Source organism: Natator depressus, chromosome 4 (assembly GCF_965152275.1).
Source record: "Natator depressus isolate rNatDep1 chromosome 4, rNatDep2.hap1, whole genome shotgun sequence".
Taxonomy (NCBI): domain Eukaryota; kingdom Metazoa; phylum Chordata; order Testudines; family Cheloniidae; genus Natator; species Natator depressus.
Window position 1 is genome coordinate 134,593,110 of NC_134237.1, and position 24,285 is coordinate 134,617,394.

The 24,285-nt window shown below is 39.3% G+C and overlaps 1 protein-coding gene across 2 annotated transcripts in view; it reads right to left on the minus strand.

Moving 5' to 3' along the window:
- The window catches only part of DNAAF9 (dynein axonemal assembly factor 9), a 97,138-nt gene extending 95,002 nt beyond the window's left edge, over positions 1–2,136 (minus strand). For both annotated transcript variants that reach the window (XM_074951938.1, XM_074951937.1), the window contains exon 1: positions 2,021–2,136. The gene's annotated coding sequence lies outside the window, so the exon portion shown is untranslated. The remainder of the gene's footprint in view (positions 1–2,020) is intronic.
- Between the last annotated feature and the right edge of the window lie 22,149 nt (positions 2,137–24,285).

The following is a 24,285-nucleotide window of genomic DNA, read 5'->3' on the forward strand; positions in this document are numbered from 1 at the left end:
TTTGAGGTATATTTTGTATTTCTTTTGTTATAAATCTAAATATATGTAATAAGTAGGGGTTGGGGAGTGAAGACAGAAGGACATACAGTGGCTCTGCTTCTCTCCACCAACTGCAAGTTACAAGGTAAATATTAAGAACCTCCACTGCTCAACCTGCTCTCCAGCTCTGCTCCACAGCCAGCCTCTGGGCCTCCCCCTTTATCCATACTCCTTCCCTACCCTGAGTTCCTCTTACCCCACACTATCAAGCCACCTCTTGCAGTTGAGCCAAACAGCTAAATCTCCTGGGCTTCCCCAGCTCTGTCAGACTGGAATTCCCCTTTGACAAACTACGGCCCTCTGGAATGAAACTGCAGCCCAGGTTGTCAGACTGATAATTTTGCAGCTCCCACTATACTCATTTGCCCTCCCGTAGCCCTGGAAAAAGAAAGCAACTGACAGTGTCAGTAGTCACATCAGACTTCCGCGACAGAGATCAGTTAACTAAAAAAATGCTGAGTCGCCTATGTCCTCTAAGCTACAGAAGAGAAAAAAAGGCTGAATTTATAGCAATTTTAGTAATTAGATTATCAAAGTAAAACTTCAAAAAGGAGTATTTTTAAGTATTTCCTCCACAAAAGTTCCTCTTTCAAATCTTCCTTTTCCCTCTATCCTCTTGTTCATGTCCTTCCATTTGTCCTTTCCACAATCTCTACTGATCCATCCTATAGATAGATAACCCACCTACTGCACCTCCCACCCTTTACACACACTTTCATGCAGGCACAAGGGAGGAGAGAAAACAGCCTATGGCAGGGAATAAAAAGCTCCTCTTCCCTTCTCCTAGAAACTTTACAAAGGGCTGCAGCCAGAAGCTGATGCCCACCACTTCCCATTCATTCTTCCCCATTCTGCTACCAGCTCCATGTGTCAATCCTCTTTCCACCAGTGGATTTCAGCACAGTAATTAGGAGATGGGTATAAGAGAGCTCTTCGTCGGGGCAAGGAGATTCTGGACCCAGTGTTGGCCAAGTTTTTCCCCTTTTCGTTAGATTTGTTTGGGGGGGGTGGGAGTAGGGGACATGCTTCCTACTCTTGAGTACCTAGATCAGCAGATGATATGCTCCACAACAAATGTCCACATGGAAGCTGTTGCTACATGCTGCCAGGTATTACTGCACACGTTCACAGTCATAAGTGGCTCAGTCTAGGATAGTTTCCGGGGACAGTCTCAGCAGTTAAGTACCAGGCTGTCCAGCACATGAGTGCATATGAACCAACACTTCATGGAGACACAAAGGATCCAAGTGCAGGAGTGGAAATTTAAGATAAATCAACTTCTTGCTAAATCTACCAGAATTTGAAAGGGATAGTGTTTAAAGTGACGCTTAATTTACTATGATCACAAGACATGGCCCAAAGCTGTTCCTATTAAAGTTAATGGAAAAACTTGCATTCACTTGAATAGGGACGGGAGTAGTCTCTTGAAATAAACAAAGAACAAGATATAATTTTTCTTTAAACGGTTAAACTAAACCAAGCTTTTCATAGATTCTGATTTATATTTTCCCTCCTCTTCTAAATTACTTGCACTTGCAAGTACTTGGACTGATATCAAAAGGACCTGAGTAATTAAAAAACTACTATTGGGTATTTCATTGTTCACTGTGGTACTTAATTCAGATTCTATATTTTGCTTATGCCACAAATATTCTTTTCTTGCGACATGACCACCAATTTCTGTCCAGTCAATGACACTGTCAAGGGTGGAAGAACCAGGGGAAAAAACCCATTCCTCAGCTTTGTTTGATTTGTTCCTCTAAAATAGCACAGAGCGTTCAATCATATATTATTTCTGTGTAACGTAACAAAAGAAGATAAACAAACATGTAGTGCTTCTCATTCGGATCAAAAGGCAGCCTGCAGTTTATCGAAGAGGCAACTTTGCAAAACAAATACACGCGTAAACCTTTGAGTCTCAGTCACTAGTGAAACGTTACATACCTGCAGTTCTCAGTGTACTTAGTCTGCCTTCACTTACCTCATTTTCAGTCAGGCAATGGAAATGCAAGTTTCTCCAGGATGCCACATATGGCAAAAGATAACTGTAGTTTACAGGGTTACAATACAGATGGACACTGTCAGGTTTTATTAATATGATTACATCTGCAATAACCAAAACAAGAGGCAAATCAGAGATTACTACTTTAACTTCATAGCTACAAACTATGAACTAGAAATCTAAATTATATCTACACAGAAATCTAAGGAATTGAACAGGAATTTTTTTCCCTACAAGTACCCAATTCAAAAATATCTGCAAAGCATAACAGAAATACATGATGGAAAATGCTATTAGATCTATCCCCCATTCACCTAATACAGCTACCCATTTTTGAAAAAAAAAAAAAAAACCACACCCCCAAGCATATTACTTGCTTTCTCAGCAACCCAGCTATGACTATTCTAACCTCTTATCTGCAAGCTTGTCTCACCATGTGCTTTGGGAAAAAGAAAAAAAAAATGTCGAGCACTTACATAATATTGTATAAACAGACATATTTGTTCTAGTATGAACATTAATCTTAAGGGGTCATACTGCATTATCGAGATCACGCAAAGAAAAAAGGGGGACAGAAACCTGATGTACCCTTTCAGCATAAAAGATTTTTTTTTTAATCTCTTGATATGAAAACAGGTTGCCAATATGCAAAGCCACCTTATCGCCTAAGTTTAGAAATCAGATACTTCACAGAAGAATTCCTTACTTTTATTTGCTTCTTCTCCTCCTCCTCTCAACCCAACATGACATATGAGTGCAAAAAATATTTTTAAAACTTTTAAGCACCCAAGATTTCATGTTAATTTTGGTACCCAGTTCAGTCAATACTCTTTCAATTCCATTAACTCTATAATTTTTATATGATTTACCAATACACACCCACAGGAATTTTCATGAATTTTTTTAAACTGTACATAAAACTCAAAGTGTAACTATAGACTCATAGATTTTAAGGTCAGAAGGGACCATTATGATCATCTAGTCTGACCACCTGCACAACGCAGGCCACAGAATCTCACCCACCCACTCCTGCGATAAACCTCTCACCTATGTCTGAGCTACTGAAATTATGTACCTCATTTTTCAAGAAATGGACATTGATAGGGCCCTACCAAATTCATGGTCCATTTTGGTCAATTTTAGTGTCATAGAATTTTTTAAATGGTGTACTTCATGATTTCAGCTATTTAAATGTGAAATTTCATGGTGTTGTAATTGTAGGGGTCCTGACCCAAAAAGGAGTTGGGAAGCTGGGTCGCAAGGTTATTGTACGGGGGAGTGGATTGCGGTACTGCTACCCTTACTTCTGCGTGGCTGCTGGCACTGGCACTGCCTTGAGAGCTGGGGAGCTGCAGAGCAGCGGCTGCTGGCCTGGAGTCCAACTCTGAAGGCTATGGTATTGCCACCCTTACTTCTGCACTGCTGCCTGCAGAGCTGGGCCCTGAGTCAGCAGCCGCCACTCTCCAGCCGCCCAGCTCTGAAGTCAGCACAGAAGTAAAGGTGGCAATACTGCAACCACCCTAAAATAACCCTGCGACCCCCATACACACCCCCGCAACTCCCTTTTGGGCCAGAGCCTCCAGTTTGAGAAACTGGTCTCTCCTTTGAATTCTGTATACCCTAGGGTAAAAGCACATGGGGGGGGATTTCACAGTCCATGACGCATTTTTCATAGCCATGAGTTTGGCAGGGCCCGAGACATTGACAAGCAAGTATGCAAATACAATGCTTAACGTTATATTACTCACCATCAAGAACTTCTTCAGGAAACCCCGTTTTCTCAAAGTCATTGTTATTCTGGTTATACAAACCAAAGAGAAGGTAGTTGGCCAGCTCCCTACAGCCTTCATTGTATCTACTATCAATTCCTGAAAAATAATGAACATATGAGCAGCTACAGTATGAAAAGTCAGACCTCCCTCTGGATGAACAACTTTGACTGGTCTTATTCTTGTGCATCCGATACTATGAATGGCAACAGCACTCTAATTGTTATGGTGACAGTTTAGTTTAAATCTAAATAGTGAAAGCTAGGCACAGACACTCACTAATACTAGAACCATACTCATCTAACAAGGGATGAGGGAAGGAGAAGGGAGAAATTATGTGGAAGCAACCCTAGAGCAGACTAAACAAAAATTCTTCCAAGATAATTTACAGATTTACACTTTACTACATTCTCTAATCATATCTAGGAATCATAGCCAAACACTATACAATTAAGAATAGCAATCCTGTATAATCAAGAAGTCAAGTAATTATTTTGGCTTCTGTCAAAGCAGCATGACTATAATTTTTAAGTCTACAGTATCCACAACATGTCTGGAGAACATTTTTTACTGGCACTTTCCCAGAATTAAAAACTGTTGAAGTTACTATATTGTTCTTATGAGATAACACATGAAGTTGAAAACGCCATCATATTCTGTTTTTCAGAAATAAGTTATGGTTCTCTGGGCATCCATTCTGGATCAGGATGCACTAGCTATATATAAAAGATAAGTATTGTACAAAGCCTATGTATCTTCTGCAGAACTTGAAACCTTTGCTGCAGATAAGCACTACAGCAAGTGAAATCTCTAATGTTACAAGTGGATGCTGCTCAGCTGTTTATAAGATGTTAAAGCTAATGGTATATATCAAATGACATACAATAGCAGAGGTAGAATATTACCAATTTCTGAAATTAATAAATTATACGACTCTCAGAAAGTTTCAAATACAGCAGGTTGTGGTCCGGAGCTTTAAAAAGCATGAGACATACAAGGTGGATCAGATAACATCTTTGATAAAACCAATTTCTGTTGGCGAAAGACAAGTTTTCAAGCTACACAGAGCTCTTCTTCAGGTCAGATTATTTAACAAAAGGGATAAAACGGGGTAGGTTTTTTTTTTTTGGGGGGGGGGGGTTCGGTTAAGGTCCAAATTTCTTGGTCAAGGTACAGTCATGGTCCATACTCCAGAGAAAATTTTTAAAAAAAATGGTAAGTAAATAAAAAGATTTTGGGGTCCATTCAAAAGCATCTGACGGCCTGGATTTGGCTTGCGGTCCACCTACTGACTACCCCTGAGATAAACACATGTTGCAGGCAGAACATTTAAGATGAAGTGAACAATTAATACCTCTACAGTCATAGGACAAAGGTAGGTTAGTGGGTTATAGATTGTGGTAATAAGTCATTGGATGATGAAAATGAGGAGGAAATCACAGTACTAGCAGGAGTGTTATAAGGAAGACACAAGAAGTAATTCTTCCACTCTACTCCGCTCCGATTAAGCCTCAACTGGAGTACTGTGTCCAGTTCTGGGCGCCAGATTTCAGGAAGGATGTGGACAAATGGGAGAAAGTCCAGAGAAGAGCAACAAAAATGATTAAAGGTCTAGAAAACATGACCTATGAGGGAAGACTGAAAAAATTGGGTTTGTTTAGTCTGGAAAAGAGAAGACGGGGGAAATGATAACAGTTTTGAAATATGTAAAAGGTTGTTACAAGGAGGAGGAAGAAAAATTGTTTTTCTTAACCTCCAAGGACAGGACAAGAAGCAATGGGCTTAAATTGCTGCAAAGGAGGTTTAGGTTGGACATTAGGAAAAACTTTCTGTCAGGGTGGTTAAGCAGTGGAATAAATTGCTTAGGGAGGTTGTGGAATCTCACTGGAGATTTTTAAGAGGTTAGACAAACACCTGTCAGGAATGGTCTAGATAATTAGTCCTGCCATGAGTGCAGGGGACTGGACTAGATGACCTCTCGAGGTCCCCTCCCGTTCTATGATTCTACTCTTGAAAGAAAAAAATTGAGGTTTTCCAAATCTGGCAAAATTATATTCAGTCCACCTCAGAGAGAGATTTAAACACCTGCAAAGCAAGACACAAAGACAACTACTCTTGATGCAAGATAAATGGTGGGAGAAAGTAGCAGAAGACACTCATATGTATGCAGAAACAAATGAAGCAAATAAGTTCTTTGATTCCTTGGAGCTAGTCTATGGACATTCAAAGGTGGACACAGGTTCGCTCATGATTGCTGATGGCAGGACAGTCACCAAATACAAACATGGCATGGAACAGGGGTGGGTTGAACATTTCAGCCTACTACTGAACAGACCATCCTCAATTGAAATAAGTGCTATTAAACAGATACCTCAAAAGCCTATTCAGCACCACATTGACTCACTACCCTCACCTGAAGAAATAGAAAAGGCAACCAGTTTGATGAGCTCAGGGAAGTCCTCGGGCAGAGGTGGACTACCAGCAGAAATATATAAATCTGCGGGTCCGAAAGTGGTAACAACACTCAAGAAGACCCTTACTGACATCTGGGACAGTGAAAAAATGCCACAAAACTTCAAAGATGCCATAAGTATTCCGATATTTAAAAATAAAGGCAGCAAAATGGTCTGTAAAAAGAACAGGAGGACTTGTGGCACCTTAGAGACTAACAAATTTATTTGAGCATAAGCTTTTGTGAGCTACAGCTCACTTCATCGGATGCATGCAGTGGAAAAAAATGGCCTGTAGTAACTACCGTGGGATCTCTCTCCTAGCTGTTGCTGGAAAAATCTTTTCTCGTGTCCTCCTGAACCGACGGATTTCATCTGTCTCAGAAGCCAAACTACCTGAGACTTAGTGTGGATTCAGACCTAGTTGTAGCACCACAGACATAGACTTTCAGTATCAGGCAAATACAAGAAAAATGTATCGAACACAACTTGAATCTGTTCAGTGTTTTCATCCATCTGACAAAAGCATTTGATACAGTCAATAGAGAAGGATTATGGGTGATCCTCAACAAACTTGGTTGCCCACCAAAACTGGTAAAGATCATTCGTATATTTCATGAGGCGATGCAAGATTAGGTACTTTTAATGGAGATCTCACTGACTCCTTTCCCATTTCAAATGGAGTCAAACAAGGCTGTGTCCTTGCCCCTGTACTGTTCAACCTCTTCTTCACCCAAATTCTCAATCGTGGTACACATTGGCTCAACAGAGGCATATACATCAGATACAGACAAAACAGTTCAGTCTTCAATATTACAAGGCTAAAACCAAAACCAAAAGTAACAGAACTACAACTAAGAGAAGCACTCTTTGCGGACGATTGTGCCCTCCTAGCACACACAGAGGGAGATCTCCAGTGCATCATAGATCACTTCGCTGAAACATCAAAATTGTTTGGCCTCACAATCAGCCTGGAGAAAACTGTGGTGTTGCACCAATCATCTTCACCGCTCTCTGCCATATCCCCGAGCATCTCCATTAGTGGAATCCAACTAAAGCAAGTTGACACTTTTACCTATCTCAGCAGCAACATCTCCCATGATAGATCTGTTGACAAAGAGATCACGAATAAGATACATAGTTTGTCAGTCATGAGGAAAGTTACGTAACAAAGACCTGAAATCCCACAACATAACCCTCTCAACAAAAATAAAATTTTATAATTAATTTTGTGCTCACATCTCTCCTCTATGGCTGTGAGACCTGGACACCATACAAATGGCATATCAAACAGCTAGAGGCCTTCCATATGCGGTCTCTCTGCACCATTATGAGGATCCGCTGGCAGGACAAAATTACCAGCCTGTAGGCTCTCCAAAAGTCAAATGCCGTAAGCATTGAGACCATGCTGATTAAAGGCCAACTACACTGGGTTGGACATGTCACTAGGATGTCTGAGTATCAACTCCCTAGAAACATTTTCTTTGGAGAACTGGCACAAGGACACCAGAATCAAGGCCACGCCAGACAGCACTACAAGGACAGCATCAAGAACAGCATATGCTTTGGTGCAATAAACCGAATAATCTTGAGAAGGCTGAGTTAAATAGATGAGCATGGGAGCACACAATACTCAGAGCTTTTCAAGCCTCTGAAGAGGACAGAAATAATTGATTGTTAGCTGCAAGGGAAAAGCATCATAGTACTGCTATAGCCACCAAGACGCTCACCAATGACTTTGTCTGCCCGATCTGCTCACGAGCATGCGTGTCACACTTTGGACTTCAGAGTCACTCCAGAATCCACAGAAAGAGATTGCACGAAAACATCATCGTCGAACCAATGGACTATACAGTTAAGCAGTGTTATGAACTTAAGCTCCCACGCTCATTTGTGTGTGTTGTGCAGGCTTCCTTCTATGATGAGGATCAATGGGGTCATATATGTGACTGGTTTGCAAAAAGTGTTTGCCCACAGGCGATAGGGTGCTTTTGACTTTTATCAATTTTCTGAGAGTGCGTTCAAGAGCATAGTGATGGTCTTGTTTCACCCACACAGTTGTTGGGACATTCGATGCACTGGATGAGGTACACCACATGTGGGAATGGCATATGTAGAATCCTGGGGTCTTGAAAAGTGTGTTGTGGAGCGTACTGATCGCTAACAGCGGAGATATGATTCTGCATCTGTTATGGCAGTGTCTGGTGCCACTTTGAGTTGGTGTGTCATGGTCTGTGGGGAGCCTGCTTCTGAGGAGGATATATTTATTTCATCAAAGTTTAAATGAAGAAAACACTGAAGTTGCACAGCTAAGTACTCAAAAATCAGAAAGTGACAAAATTAAGATTGTGTATACAACTATAACCCTAGCCTCTTGTGCAAACCTAAGTCCCTACAGTAATCAATTATTACCCTACTATTTCATATTTCCCCCCCTACAGCTTTGGATACACATGCAGCATCTTGTCGATATACATCCAGCATAAATAAGGGAAGAAAACATATTCTACTTCACTCCTCATTCTCCTACTTAAAAAGTGATGAACTATTTTTACTTAAACATTCCAGAAATTAAAAAATTCGTTGTTGGGCTGAGATCAAACCTGGAAAATATCGACCAAAAAGGTAAAAGCTTTGGAATGTTTTAAGTAACTGAGCACACAGAATAGGAACCACTAAGTAATCTGAACTATAGCTTTCTAACACTCCAGCTATAGTTCTCAGAATGCATTTATGTATATGCTATCATATAGATACTAGTTGGTAAGATAAATAGTCAATGAAAATCACAGATACTGGAAAATGATTATGAGAACTTGACACCATAATGAGCAAGAACTCTGCTCGACAGAAGATAACATTCTATCTGGCAACGTTGTTACAGGAGCAGAACAAAGTGAGTTTCCCCGTACCTCTGATTTAAAAATAAATTACACTATTATCTTTATTTTATTTTTTTTTCAAAAAAAATTATAAGCAAAGAAATCTATGCTTATTTGGTAGTAAGTCTGAGAATTTCACAGTGAAGTCAGATTCCAAAGTTAACATTGTGGGGGGGAATTTTAACACTTCCCTTGAGCATTAACAATAGGGTCTTTCATGACTAGATCATTCTACACTTGCAATAGTAAAGAACTGCACTTTTCATAACCAGAGATGCCTGTAACATTCTGTATTACTACACCACAGTAAAACATTATGTGGTCACATAACACAAGCCACATTGTCATTCCCACGTGCACGAGTGTACTGACTGTACTGACTTTCCCAAGATTAAAGCCTCAAGATTCATATTGCATTATTATTTTTTTCATACAATACTTCATTGCTGTTCTCCCCAACCCCCACATCAGAAGGGCTCCAAAGTTGAGCCAGGTCCCCACCCAACTCCAGAGAGCTGGCATAAAAGGCCATGAGGGTCCTGCCCCAATATCCCAAAGCTAGATTACATTAGAAATGCCAAAGATTCTTAGAGTTATCAAAGGTATTTGTCCCTTTATGATGCAACCCTACACATTAAGTCCAAGGTCTAGGATGGGGATTAAGAGGCAAGATAGAGGACATTTAAAAAAAAATAAAAAAGAGTGGTGGATGGGCAGAATTAATAGATGAGCAAGATAAAAAATGTAAATCTACATATGTATCTGCTCTAAGAACAGCCACGAATCATCTGCACAATCACCACCACAATTTTCATTTGCAATTCATAAGTACCAAGTTTACCATGTTCTTTGTTTGCCTAGCAAATGATATCCAAGTCCAGTTCCTCTGCAACTGTGTTGAAATACCGTGTTTGTTATAACCAGGTTGTGCCTCAGGCAGAAATGTAGTAGCCTCTCTCCTTTTTAGTCTTCTTTCCAGCGCCCAAATATGTCTATTGCTCCAGGCCAATATCCCATCTAATCATACTTTTGCATTAACATCTTCCACCACCCCAACATATATCGTCTTTAAACTACTTGTATAAAACTTTCTTGTAATTCCCTATTCCATGTACTGTTTGTTTTGATCACATACTTTTCACCCCCAACTCAATTTGAGAGAGGAAAACACGGCCCTTGTTTGTCTAGGTGATGACTAAGCCAGCATGTTTTTGTTTATTTTTCCATTCTTCATTCACAAAAAGAAAAGGAGTACTAGTGGCACCTTAGAGACTAACCATGTGTAGCTCAACGAAAGCTTATGCTCAAATAAATTGGTTAGTACTAGTGGCACCTTAGTCCCTAAGATACCACTAGTACTCCTTTTCTTTTTGCGAATACAGACTAACACGGCTGCTACTCTGAAACCTGTCATTCTTCATTCAGTTTCTATAGTCCCAATATTCACCAAGTGTTCAACTAAGACTCCTTAGATACTGGAGATCAGATCTAATTGTTAGTGCTGGCATCAAGGAAGCTGAAATCACAAAAGAGTGTAGAGAACAAAAATCTATGACGTGGACAAGCTAAAAGAGCCTAATATCAGGGAAGAATATGAAGAAGCCATGTGCAAAAACATCAGATCTCTGGTGAAAAAAAAGAAATGAATGCTGGAGAGACATGGAACAGTGTATAAAAATGGGATTGTGACTAGAGTGGATGAATAAATGTCGGGCTAAAAGACGAAAATGAAGAAACCCTGGTGGATATCAACGAAGTGCCCTGCAGTTGAGTGACAAATATAGAGAAATGATGTCCAATAAGTTCTTGAAAAGTACAGGGGGACAAGTTTTTGTTTCAGAAAGTGGAGGAAGTAACCAGGGGGACAGCCATTTTAAACTTGATTCTGACCAATACAGAGGAATTGGTTGCAAATCTGAAGGTGGAAGGCAATTTGAGTGAAAGTGATCATGAAATAATAGATTTTGTGGTTCTAAGGAAAGGAAGGAGTAAGCAACAGAATAAGGACAATGAACATTAAAAAAAAGCAAGCTTTAACAAACTCAGAACTGGTAAGAGGTAAAGTCCCATGGGAAGAAAATCTAAGGGAAAAGGAAGTTCAAGAGAGCCGTCAAGTTTCTCAAAGAGACAACATGAAATCCACAACTGCCAACTACTCAGACACAAAGGAAAGACAGAAACAACAGTAAGAGGCCATTATGACTCCACCAGGAGCTCTTTAATGATCTGAAATTAAATAAAGGAATCCTAAAAGTGGAAACAGATATATTGCTAAGAAGGAGTACAAAAGAATAACACGAGCATGTAGGGATAAAATCAGAAAGGCTACAGTGCAAAATGGCACCAGATGTATAAGGCAATAAGAAAGGGTTCTATAAATACACTAGGAACAAGAGAAAGATGAAGGAAAGTGTAGGTGCTCTACTTAATGGGGAACGAGAGCTAGCAACAGTTGACATTACAGAGTCTGAGGAGTTTAATGCCTATTTTGTTTCCATCTTCGCTAAAAAGGTTAATGGTGACTAGATACTGAACAAATTGTCAAGAACAAATCATGCCAAACCAACCTAATTTCCTTCTTTGACAGGATTACTGGTGGGGGGGGCGGGGAGGAGGGGAGAAGAGGGGCAGGGCAGGAGAAGAGAGAAGTAGACATAATATCTATTGATTTGAATAAGGATTTTGACACAGTCCCATATGACTTTCTCATAAGCAACCTAGGGAAATGTGGGTGGGTGTACAACTGGTTGAAAGACCGTATTCAAAGAGCAGTTATCAATGGTTCACTGTCAAACAAATAGGTTCCATCTGGTGGGGTTTTGCAGGGGTCAGTCCTGGGTCTGGTACTATTCAATATATTCATAAATGGATGTATAACAGAGTGGAGAGTAGGATTATAAAATGTGAAGATGATACCAAGCTGAGCGGAGTTACTAGCACCTTGAAGGGCAGGGTTAGTATTCAAAACAACCTTGACAAATTATTGAATTTCATCTTAAACGACTTCAGACCAGTTCTCCAAAGGCAAGTGCAAAGTATTTCACTCAGGAAGGAAAAATCAAATGCACAATTACAAAATGGGGAACAACTGGCTAGGTGGTAGTACTGCTGAAAAGGATCAGAGCATTATAGCGGATCACAAATTGAACACGAGTCAACAATATTATAAAGTTGCAAAAAAAAAAAAAAGGGCTACTATTCTGGGGTGTATTAACAGGAGTGTTGTATGTAACACATGGGAAGTAACTGTCCACTCTACTCAGCAGTGGTGAAGCCTCAGCTGAGTACTGTGTTCAATTCAGGGTGTCATATTTTAAGAATAATGTGGTCAAACTGAAGAGAATCCGGAAGAGAGCAACAAAACTTATAAAAGGTTTAGAAAACCTCAACTGTGAAGAAAGGTTAAAAAGAACTGGGCATGTTAGCCTTGAGAAAAGGTGACTGAGCAGGACCTGATAACAATCTTGAGCTACATGAAAAGGCTGTTATAAAGATGGCAGTGATCAATTGTTCTCCATGTCCACTGAAGTAGGACAAAAAGTAACGGGCTTCATCTGCAGCCAGGGAGATTGAAAGAACTAACTACAAGGTTAGTTAAACTCTGGGATAGTCTTCCAAAGTAGGTTGCGGAATCCCCACCATTGGAGGTTTTTAAGAATAGGTTGGGCACCTATCAGGTATTTACTTTGTCCTGCCTCAGCACCGGAGACTGGATTAGCTATAGATACACAAACCCGCTCCCCCCACAAATTGTATCCCTTTATCCCAACTCTTCATAAATCACTTCTTTGCAAAATTGAGGGCTAAGGTAGATTTACGTAGTTCCATTGAACATACAATTGCACACATTCTGTGTAACAGGGGGCTTCAAATTGTAAACTGGGAGGGAGGGACCAAGTTTTAATATATGATCTATCCCAATGGGGGTCCTGGTCCTGACTAGTGCCTCTGGGCATTACGGTTATATATAAATAATATCTTGTTTATTACTGCTGTTATGCCAATTAGTCCCTGTGAGGCTCATTTCAGAGTATCATCAGAAACTTAAGACTGTTACTGTAAGTAAGAACTGTGCACCTAAACCACTGCTGTGCTAGAAGTAGTTCCCAGGAGCCACCTGCTAATATTCTACTGCCCTATTAAAGATTTGGGGTGACTTTCTGGGAGCCAGAGTTCACCCTCTTTGGATATTGCCAACTCATTCCTAACAGAGAGCAATTTCTGAAAAGATACACAACTTCCAGGAAAGCATATCCCTCTTTAAAAGTTTTATCCCAACCTTCTCTTCAGATTAGGAACACTGCAATATACTATCAATAGACTCCATTTGTTTTTCAGGTACAAAATAGACACATTTTTAGCTAGTGCATTGTAATATAAAAGTTTATCATCTCTTTCCTTGGTGATGACTTGAGAAAATAACTTTAAAAAAATGTTAATACAAATTAGATCAATGGTTCTCAACCAGAGGTACGCGTACCCTTGGGAATACACAGAGGTCTCCCAGGAGGTACGTCAACTTATCTAGATATTTGCCTAGTTTTACAACAGGCTACATCAAAAGCACTAGCAAAGTCAGTACAAACTAAAATTTCATACAGACAATGACCTGTTGATACCGTTCTATTTATTATACGGTAACAGAAAGTGCGTATACGCAGTGTATTAGACATGCATTGTGTGTCATTTACAGATGTGTGCAAGCAAGTTAATGATGTTGAAGTTGTCATGGCCCGCATATGATAGCGATGTAAAAATGTTTTGATTTTTAAAATGAGGAGTTGGAAGCAGCAGTAGGAATATATTGCTTTTGAATTCACATTTACAAATAGTGATCCTCCTCAAGCTTTTTGGAGAAACTCTATCAAACAACAGTATGAAGCCAGTGCATTTGCAACAACATTGGAAGACAAAACACCTTGTGCATGTGGATAAGCCAGCAGAATTTTCTGAAAGAAAGTTTTCTGAGTTCCAGACTTATCAACTTAAAATGAAAAGAGCTTCAACTATTTCTACAAAAGCACCTGAAGCTTCATATGTAGCTCATTTGACCCACTTGACATCTGAATTCAAGTCATATTTCCCCAACATTCAACGCAACTCAGCTCAACTTGACTGAGGAAACCCATTCCTTTTGTCAGATGTTAGAAGCAGTAACATCTCTGCCAGTCAGCAAGAAAACCTTCTTGAGCTGTCCTCAGACCATGATCTGCAAATTCAATTAATGACTCCACACTAACCCAGTCCTAGTGTTTAGTACAGAAAGAGCTCACTGAACTTGGGAATCATGCTTTGGATGTTCTATTATTTTTTGGATCAACATACCTTTATGAAGTCTCATTTTCTGCTATAATGCCATCAAGACAAAGAGCAGAAATAGACTCAATATGGAGAAAAACGTAACTGTTGCTGGCACTTCACTGCCTCCAAAAATGACAAGGCTCATAAGTGAAAAACAGGCTCAAGTATCACACAGAAATGTAAGTACAATATTTATATTCCCATCAATTTATTTATTATATGGTAAAAATGAGAAAGTAAGCAATTTTTCACTAATAGTGTGCTGTGACACGTCTGTATTTTTATGTCTGATATTATAAGCAAGTAGCTTTTAAGTGAGGAGAAACTTGGGGTATGTAAGACAAATCGGAGTCCCGAAAGGGGTACAGTAGTCTGGAAATGCTGAGAACCACTGAAACAGATCATGCAGTCCCTCACTCATATCCACACCTTCTACTAACATTTTCACCCTGATATGCACGGCTTCCTTATGGGGCAGAAGGAAGGATTTTTGTAGAAGCCTCGTGTTAATATATTGGCGGCAAATCTTTCTTGCGTCAATCCCATCAAACCAGGTCCATGCTACAAATCTTCTGGCAGCCAAGTGCTCTGTTCAGTGCCATAACCTCTATCAAACCATATGTTAACATGTCTTTGTGACACTGCATCCCATAATGCTTTATGGGAATATGTATATATGACATAACTGGAATATGTTTTATGCTACATATGCCACGTAACAAATCTCTGTAAAGGTTATGATCTACTGAATATATTCATCCTATTTGTATGCATGTGTCATTTATGTACTCGAAGTTATGAATACTGGCTGTGTACTTGCTTGATTTTAAGTAGCCTTAGTAAAGCATTTGGTCAGCTTCTTGAGAAAGGAATGTGCAAATTAAGTGCCCAGTCAAGAAACACTTAATGAACAATGGATCTTGGAAGACTCCAATCCCCATAAGAAGTCTTCCTGGAGACATTCAAGACAGCATGTGGGCAATGGCTGCTGCCTGTAAAAACTGAGTCATGCATGGACATGTGACTCAAACATGTGACTCCAAAACTCCATCTTGGAGCTGGACTTTGCATAGGAGAGAGGAGGGGGTCTCCACCTACAAGCAAAAGTTGATTTAAGCCCCTGGAGACCCCTCCATTTTGTCTTCAGCTGGCTCAAGAGATAACCTCTCCAACCCAAAGGATACCTGAAAAACTGGGACAAAGGACAGAAACTACAGGGGGTGTGAGTGATTGCTGGACCCAGACTAGGAGGAGGCCAGCCTGTAAAAGAAGCTTACTGGAACATCTGAGGGTGAGGTTTCATCTGTAATCACTTTCTTATTCTATTAGGCATAGACTTGCGTGTTTTATTTTATTTTGTTTGGTAATTTACTTTGTTCTGTCTGTTATCACTTGGAACCACTTAAATCCTCCTTTTGCTATTTAATAAAATCACTTTTTACTTATTAATTAACCCAGAGTATGTATTAATACTTGGGGGGAGAGTGGGCAAACAGCTGTGCATATCTCTATATCAGTGTTACAGAGGGTGAACAATTTATGAGTTTACCCTGTATAAGCTTTATACAGGGTAAAACTCATTTATTTGGGGTTTGGACCCCACTGGGAGTTGGGCATCTGAGTCTTAGAGACAGGAACACTTCTTAAGCTGCTTTCAGTTAAACCTGCAGTTTGTGTGACGTGGTTCAGACCTGGGTCTGTGTTTGTAGTCGGCAAGCGTGTCTGGCACAATCAGGCAGGGTTCTGGAGTCCCAAGCTGGCAGGGACAGAAGTAGTCTTGGCACATCAGTTGGCAGCCCCAAGGGGGTTTTCTGTGATCCAACCCGTCACACTCTTCCTTTAAGATATGAAAACACTATTTCCTGGGTCAGCCTCTCTGTCTTTTTCCTTCAACCTTGATCTGTTGGACTCCTACCCACATAGTTGTCAGGACTGCACTTTTCATGGCCAAAACATCTGACTCTGCACGCCCTCATTTTTTCCATTTATGGGCGTTACTTTGAGCATGTTTCTAACAAACATTTGTCATGTGGTCTTCTTTCTTGCTTACACCAATCATCCACCTCAACATTCACATTTCTGAGGAAGAGATCATTTCTTTGTTGTTGTTCAACACTCAGCACCACATATTAGAATTGGACAGACCACTGTTTTATAGAGACCTTCCCTTTTAATCATACCTCTTCTCTCTGTTACATACTATACCTCTTCTCTCTGTCCATTTGAGCCAGTCATTTATTATTTCTAGTTCTAATTTCATTCAGAGTCTTTCAAAATATTATGTCTCTCCAACACATATCACCATTTATCAAGTTCCTCTTTTCCACACTATCTTTCTCTTCACTGCTCAGAATGATATCTGCAAACAACATGCACCAAAGTGGCCTTCCTGTATGTTCCTTGTGACAGTATCCAGGTCAAGGATAAACAAGATAAGGGCTCAATACTGATCCCTGATGCACTCCCACCTTTGCTGACAGTTCGTCCGTTTCACCAGTAGACATTCTAACTATTGATGTTACACTTATATATGTGGCTTGAAAAAGCCGCACAAAGTTTTGGTACCATTTTCTCCCCCATATCCCACTAGATGACTTCGCTTGAAACTCTTATCAAAGCCTTTTTCCAGATCAATGACCACCACATAAGCAGCACATCACTGACTTAAATCCACACACTGCTCTGAAAATGAACCCTTTACCTTTCTGCAGTATTGTCAAGTAGCAAGACTTTACTCATCTAGCTAAAAATATACAACATTCATTCTAATTAATATGCTCTTGATTGAACTTTCCTAATAAATTGCTACTTGTGAGCTAATGTTCAATCATGCAGTCTAAAGCAGAAGAATTAAGTATTACAGTACAATACCTGAGTCACCAAAAAGCAGCTGCTAAGGTATGACAGAAATGATCTACATATATCCTCACAAAACATTTGGCATGTGAAAGGCTTCTGAGAAAAAGTCACCAAAATATCCACCACCAAGATCTTAAAAATGAATAGTACAGAAGATCTAGCATGAAGAAAAAAAAGCATTAAAGACACTACAAGTCTACCCTTTCTAAACCTGGTGCAGATTTTCATTACAACTGATGAAGGAAATTTCTATAGCATTTATTACCGATTCAAACACTAATAAAATTTATGGAAACCATGACTGCATGCATAAAAATAGTGACACTCTAGAGTAATACTTGTGTCTACAAGTTAAGTGTTCACAGCCACCTCAAATTCTGAGAAGGTTAATAGGTTAGTTTAAGTATTTATCAGTGTAAACATGATTATACATAATACTTAAGTGTTAGAGGAACAAGGAGGAAATTCTTGATGTAGGACTCAAAATCCAAGCTGGTCATAAATCTGTACTGGCAGCTTTTTCTTAAAATAAAGAAAATAACCCACTGATTTCTTACAGATGAGAACATTCACATAAACTAACTACGTATAACATTTAATTAAAACCTAATGAATCAAAGTTTCCCCATAGTTAAAATTGTACAGGATCTGGTCACAGTTAACATCTGGATGTGCTAACAGACACCAAATCTATTAGCTCAAATATGTGACTTCTGACATAAATCAGAAACTTGAGCTTTCACACAGGTTGTTGGGATACAATTTAGTCGCTGCCAACACATCCAGATCTATTAGCAGTAACCAGATGAGAGCTCAGTGCCACAATATTCAAGAAAACAAGGACACCCAGGTTGCATTCAGAGCTGCATCAGAATCTAAACTGGTCATTAATAATAGACACATGACTGCACTAGAAACAGGAACAAGACAGTATAAAGGTGTAATAGTCCCATAATAAGCCTAACAATGCAAAAGTCCCTTTACAACTCTGGTTAAGCATCCTCTTGTGGATGATCACCAGGCTGCTGTGTTTGGATTCAACTGCTGAAGCCCCTGGGTCTGACTAGTGACTGGTCACTGTTAGCTTTAGGTCACTCTGCAGTGCAGACCCCATATCTGACATCCCTCTTCACAGGGAGGATCCCACAGTCCAGACCTTTAGACTGTGGTCCTAAAGTCTCAGCCCTCCAGAGTCCCTTGTTAGCTACTGCATGCTCCCAGAATAAGATTCATGCACATAGGCCTTCTTTATTTGTAACCCATTTCTGTGACTAGTGTCCTGTTGACTGATACATACTTTGTTTTGAGAAGGCTGAACAGTTTCTCTGCATAGATTTTCTGGTTACAAAGCACCCAAGAGAGGATTCCTGCAGAGAACCAAGCCAAACTGGCCCTGCTAAAGGAGGCACAATGAGAAATGGGCACTGAAGCCTAGGGACCAAATCTAAGAGTGCCAGAGTCATGGAACTCCCTCGAGTAAAGTGAAGGTCCAGGGCCTATCAAAAGGAAGGGTGCAATCCTGATACTAGAGAGTAGTTCAAGGCTTAACATGTTCTGTGATCCGTGACACACTTATAGAAAAATATGGATATCACCACACAGTCTTGGAATTCAAATCCCAGATGGTACTAATACAATCTTTTCTCTCCCTCCTCCTCTCCCACCCATTCAAAACCAAAATAGAAGAATCAGAATCTCAGACAGTTAAGATTAATTGCTGTCTGAGCAGAGCTAATGCACAACAATAGTAACCCATAGCAACAATGCTAACTGATAAGGTTTGCACAATCCTCCTCAATTTTCCAGCTGCTGTTTGGTGTCATCATGGCAATGTGGTATCCATGAAGATTCCAACCAAATAAATGGCTAAAAATTCGAGGAGCATAAGACAAAAAAAAAAAAAAACCACCAACCCCAACATTAGATAGAAGAGGAAAAGAACTGGAAATGGAGAAGGAGAAAAAGAAAAAGAAAAAGAGCGCTACCAGCACAACTTGGGAGTATACCTGCTTCCATTTGAAGAAAAAAAAGAAAAAAAATACTCCCATCCAACAAGAGCCATTGCCAGAGGTCAACTATAGTTAAATGCACCTTAGCAAGTGTATGTTTACCACCCCAATCAGCAGACTCCATTGTCTCCACCACATTTCTACCAACGTCTTCAGACATATATTCATCATCTCCTGCCTTGACTATTATATCCCCTTCTGTGGTCCAAAGGCCCAGCTGTCCAGATTCCAGCATGTACAGAATCACGCTGCCTCCCTTCTTTCTTACAAGTAGAGAGGAGTGCAACCACATCGCTTATCTCACCTCAGATGGCCCAATTGGCTCTGCCTACTTATTTTGAAATCCAGTTCAGGATAGCTCTCCTTGTGTGTAAGACCTTCCATTTCTTTCCTCTACACTTGCGACAGCGTACCTTGCACCTACGCTCCCCTGCATCTCCAGAAAAGTGCGAATTTCAACTCGCTGCAATACTTTTCCTAGGCTGAGCCAGCAGACATTTGTATGATAAAGTAAGTCCTGGTGTCAGTGTCTTCAAGAAGGGAAATGAATTGCCGATGATTAAGTCCCCTCTTTCTTATGTAGTTCACTATTTTCACTACTGTGCAAACAACATGATCAATGTCCAGGACATTTTTGCAGAGGGCCTCCTGATGTATAATACAATGCAGAAAAATCACCTCTTTATCAGGGTCGCCTTCTTTTACTTTGTCCTGAATTCTTTTAAAAAGTCCTACGTTTTTCCCTGGTAAATTTGGCAATCCCTCTGTGGTTACGTTTGCCAGTTTACTCCAGGGGAGCTTCAGATGTTCAAAGCAGCCAGACACCTTCTCGTATAAATCCCTTCCCTTAGTTGTGCCTTTCATTGATTCCATTGATAAAAATTCCTCTGATTTCAAATTTGTCATCAATTCCTCTGACAAAAATCAGTAACTGTGCTGTGTCCTTAATGTCAGTGCTGTCATCGAGAGTTAATGAAAACAATGTAAAGCCCTGTGCTTTCTTGTTCAACTCAGAAGCCAAATGTTCATCAATCACTTCTACACGGCAAGCCCCAGGCCCCACTCCCCCAGCCGGAGCGCGGCAAGCCCCGGGCCCCGCTCCCACAGCCGGAGCTCGTGGGCCAGATAAAAGCGGCCTGCAGGCCGTAGTTTGCCCACCCCTGCCCTATACTGTATCTTCTTTGCCCCTCTGCTATTATTTTTATTTAACTTTGTCATTTGCAAAGCTATAAAAAACAAAATTTCATTATACTGAAACTTATTCACAATGGTGTAGACAACAATGCAGTGATTTCAGTTATGCAGTAGAGAAAAATAATTCCTCCCACTGTAGCAATTACTGGGTCAAATCTTGTCGCATGTGTTAAGAATGTGGTCAAACTAGAGCATACCAGTTTTTATTGCCCTTGTAGCTGTGAATCTAAATAAAGTTTTCAAAATACATGCTGTACAGTTAAATAAGTGTCCTCAAAAAACAGCTCAACCTAAAGGCGAATTTGCAAGCTTTTTTGTTTGTTTGTTTTAAAGTTAAGATCCCAAAAAAAGAAATTACATAGCCATTTTAACAATGTAATTTGTGATTAACTAAAATTAGCTAAACCCCAATTATCACTTCTAAGCTGTCAAGAAATCTGAGCTGCAACTTCTGAGAGAACCAGGAAGATGACAACTTCCAGAAAAAACATTATTAGAACAGGAGTTAAACATGTACCTGTTCATTTACATCTGTTTACGGTAGTTGTGATGTCATTCACTGCCTGCAAAGAACCCAGCAATTCTACCATTCAAATATCTCTGGATCTTAAAGATGCATGTTTTTAAAAATTCAGCTTTAATTATATTTTTAACTGCCACTGAACTCTCCACCACCCACCCTTCTTTTGGAATCTTATAAAGAAGTTTTTAACTTTAGCACAAAACTGTAGTTCACACTGATATATCATCTTCCTGAGAAGAGAGAATATCTCAATTTATATTATGATACTTTATGCCTAAGTAAGTATCTGAACAGGGAAAGATTTATAATGTCGGTCTCTTTAATCTAAGAAATAGAACATAAGGTCCAGTGGCTGAAAAAGAAGTTAGAAAAATTCAGATTAGAAATAAGGTGCAATTTTTTAACAGTGTGGTTAATAACTTAAGGAACTGGAGGATTCTCTACCACTTGAAGAGTATTTAAATCAAGACTGGATGTCTTTCTGAAAGATAGGTCTAGCTCAACCAAATTTATGGCCTTGATGCAGGGTGAAATTCTATGACCTGTGTTGTGCAAGTCAAATTAGATGATAATAATGGTCCCTTCCGTGACCCCCAGAACAAATTATGATGTTTGTGCTTCGTATTAACCAACAATAAATGATACAATTTTCCATACTGGAAATAATTATGCATGGTATGCTGATTTTCTGTATGGTTTGAAATATTTCACATCAAGATTCCCTTATTCTGCCAGATCGATGAGTTCACAGTGAACAAAGTCAACTCCAAAATGAGACAAACATTACTTGCTGCTTCTAGCAACAGGCATAGCATTTCTTTAAAGCTGCTTCTTTCCTTCTTGCCTTCCGCTGCTGCTTCGAAAGTAAGAACAGTAGCAGGAGTTCAAATTGAAAGCAACAGATATCAAGGCATACTATAGTGCAAATGGAGGGCTGCTGTGTCAGTTGCATCATTTAAAAACAATCTTTCGTTTTTTTCTTTGATGCTAGTCTAAATTGGGAGAAGTATTTTTATTTATTACTGCATCACCGAAATGCAAAATGTTGTTGAATTTAAAATTACAATACTGGCACAGTCTCTCATCTTGGAGAAATTCCTTTAGCAAGTGGGAAAAAAGTTTTTCATCTTGCGCCAAAACTCGAAAGATTTCTTCAACTATTATAATTAATATCGATATTCTACATATGGAAGCAATCCAGAATGTTACCTAATCCACCTTCTGCCAAGGCAGAATTGTTACCTCCTGTACATTTATTAGTTTTCTATCCAGTCTAGTTTTCAAAATGCCAACTGAGCAATGGTCTTCCACCAGTTCCCTGGAAGGCTATTCCACAGCAAGCTTTCCATTATATCCATTTCTCAATTTAAACCCAGTATTATGAGTTTTATCCTCTCTTGGGCTACACTAAGTAATTCCTCCCCTCTTCAAAATATTTATATATTGTCACGTCCCCTCCTTTGTCATTGCTTAGCCAAGTTTTATATAAAATTTTTAACCTTGTAGTCATGCCCTCCAGATACCTCAATCACTGTTCATGGAATTCCCTCCAATTTGTCAATATCTTGCTAGTAATTAGGTACTTACAACTGCAACACTATAGGCAGGATCACACCCTAGGCATATAGAATGGGGCTATTACCTTCCTGTAAAATGATGCCTTTGTGTACACAGCTCTGTTTTGTATTAACTTTTTTGGTGCCATAAAACATTGCAAACTCATGTCTAGTTTATGTGCTACTGTCACCATTAAATAATAACTGCTCCCCGGTTTCTCAGAGGTTGCTTGTCACTGAATCTGTATTTTAAATCATTTACCCTTAAAGAAAAAAAGAGTCCATTGATTTGGGGAAGGTAGCAGATATCCTTTTCTGTCTACGTTTGTCAGCACAGTAAGGAATTTAGAAAAGATACCAAAATGGAAAAATGTGGACTATTATTTCTATCTATGATGCATCTCATTTTGTAGTTTTCAGCCCATGGTTCTAAACTTTACATCCTGCCATATTTCTCCAGCTGCAATTGTATTCATGGCTCTTAACGGTCTAATCTGTGCATTTTTTAAAGGTGTTTTTTACTCACTTTAACAGTTCAAAAACTAACCTAAAATGCAGAGGATTCCATCAGGTTGAGATTTGCTGCTCTGTGTCAGGATGCTTTGGATTTGTCGAAGACGGCTGCAACTGCAAGAGAAAGAGAGCCAATCCTTAGAGACAGTGCTTAAAAGGACTCAAGATTGGGCTGACCAAGGGTTGGTCTTCCTTTTAAAAAAAAAAAATATATATATATATATATATATATATATAAATAAAGGTAAGGACATGAAATTCTACATGGATCCCCTCACTTCTCTTTTAAGTAAGTTTAAAGCTCTATTATACTAAACAAAGCAAAAAGTGAACTCCAATACCCATGATTTTATTTCTATTTTTTTTTTTACACATATTCATTGTTATAGGGTTGTTTTGTTCATAAAGAAATAGATTTGAGTTTCGAAATTTCAAAGGGGTGATTATAAAGAAAAGTAATGGGAAAAGGAGAATAAAAGCTATTGATGACACTCCTGACTAGGTCTTCTGTTCTTTACACGTTTAGATCCCATAGCTAATTTATTCCTCAGGGCAAAAATTCTTTCACTCCTTGGTCAGGCAAAATTCACATTTAACTTTAGTAACCTCTTCCTTTTAAAAAGAGTTGGCAACATTACAACAAGGAACTGAAATTAAGTATTAGCTGCAATGTAGATTTTTGGAGTCAAAAGGATTATAGACAGAAACACCATCAGAAATCAAGAACACAGTCACAAATACAAAAAACAGTATTTCTCAATGTTCAAGTGACAATAAATGCCTTCAATAAAAGAAAAACTTTTAATATTAAACAAAAACAATATCTGCCTCCTCTTATTTACTTCTATAGTGCTACAATTCATGTAGCAACTACTCATTAAAGGTTTCCCTGAACTGATGTGAGTGGCTAGAGTCTGACAAGTATCAGTTACAAACATTTAAGGACAGATGTGATTGCTTTCACTGACCAAAAAAAACAAAACCCAAAACTATTAGTACTATTTTGAAGTGCTTAGTAGCTGAAGTGGACTTCTCAGCCATATTAAATCTAGCTTAAGTTATAAAAATGTGTTTCTCCCAAGATGTACCTTTCATTAAAAAAACAAAAAGAAAAAAAGTGTTCACTGACTACACCTCCAGGAAGTATCCGCTTACAAAGCCGCACACAGAGAAAATAAATATTTTTTC